Below are 1,801 nucleotides of genomic sequence, written 5' to 3'. Positions count from 1 at the left end.
ATCATTGAAGATTCTTAATATGAGTTTCTGTGAACAACTTCGGAGTGTTGGTGGATTTTCTGAATTCCCTGCACTTGAGAGGTTAATACTTTCAAATTGCTCAAGTTTGATTGAGGTTTGTGAGTCAATTGAGCATTGTGATGGACTTGACCTCATTGATCTGAGTTACTGCAATAACGYTGGGAAGCTTTTAAGAATGATAAACAAGGTGAAGAACGTCAAAATACTAAATTTAGATGGTTGTAATCTTGGTGAAACTCTGATCGAGATGAGGGATGACATGGAGGAAACGCCAAACCGTAACAACATTGGTATGAACTCAGAAACCTCTTCCTCTACCATTGTGGAGGCTATACCAAGAGCTTTCGAGTCCTATTTGATTTATGTACCGAGTTCATTAGTATGTTTGTCACTAGAAAATAATAATTTGTCCAACGAATCCTTTCCGATGGACATGAGTAGCCTATCCATGTTGAAGGAGTTGTATTTAGATGGCAATCTTTTGGTTTCATTGCCCAATTGGGTGAAAAGTCTTTCCAGGATTGAGATACTTAGTATTATTGAGAATTTTGGTCTATTGTCATTGGATCATCCTCCACGTACACTAAAAGAACTAACATTTGATTTTGATGGAGATGGGGAAGCTACATTTAATCGAGAAATGTCCCCAGTCCTGTTAAACTATAGGATGGTGAAAAGACATGACAAGGATAATATTGAAGACATAGTTAAAGTGGWAGATATGAGAGATGTTGAGGAAAAGGTATTACGTAGTTTGGGGTGGAGTCATTTAGTTAATTTTGACTTCACCAAAATTCAGCCGACAAAAAGTGGATCTGCAGTAAAAGGAAGAGTCAAGGTTTGTTCTCATTAACCATTTTTGTTTGTGTGATTAATATGTAGATATAATAAATGAAGCTTTTATTTGGCAGATGGATTATGAATTTGGGATATTCARCACATGGTATGTGGGGAAAGAGATGCCGAATTGCGTAGGTGATAGAAGGTGGGAGGGGTCATCAATATCATTTACCATCCCATCATCTCCTTGCAACCTAAGAGGCTTGAATTTCTTCTGCGTGTTTAGAACTGGAGAGTTCATAACAAATGGAGAGTTCATAACAAATGGAGAGCTTGTAGCTTCTATTACATATATAAGGATTAGTAATATAACAAAGATGTGCACCTTGATCGATGATGCTCCAGGGTGGTTTAAGGTAGGTACAGAGGGTATAACATATTTAAGCCATTGGATGTTTGGGAAGAATGAGATGGAAGATGGTGACCAAATTACTATTTCCACGTTAGCTTATTATCATGGTGGTATAACGGAGTGTGGGGTGAGTCTTGTGTATGATGAAGATGGAGATGAAGATGATGGTTTGGGTTAGTACAAGTSATGGAATCATAGAATTGGTGGGGATCTCTCTCCCTTTCAAACTACTACTCCCGGAGAATATTGCCTACAACGATACCGCTTTACTGGATGGTCTGATTATGGTTATGTAGGTATGTGGTATATTTATTAAATAATGTTTGTCATGATATGATATATAATATAGGTAGTAGGTAGTAGGTAGTGGAATAACTAGTTCTTAATTAAAACAACAATTATTTTTCACAGCAACATCAATAACTAATAGCCAAACTATATTAATTACTAAGTGGATGTAAATATCTTAATGATAATCCATGCAACAGCCTATTAATTACTTCTTATCATCTATTTTTATTCATCAGACGAGGATCCTTTGTTTAGAGCTTTCCACCCAATCAAGTGAACCAACTACCTAAGCTATAT

The sequence above is a fragment of the Cynara cardunculus genome, unplaced genomic scaffold, assembly GCF_001531365.2.
Source record: "Cynara cardunculus var. scolymus isolate 2C unplaced genomic scaffold, CcrdV1 Un_Scaffold_9630, whole genome shotgun sequence".
In the NCBI taxonomy this organism is placed as follows: domain Eukaryota; kingdom Viridiplantae; phylum Streptophyta; class Magnoliopsida; order Asterales; family Asteraceae; genus Cynara; species Cynara cardunculus.
Note: the sequence above shows the minus strand (reverse complement) of the source record.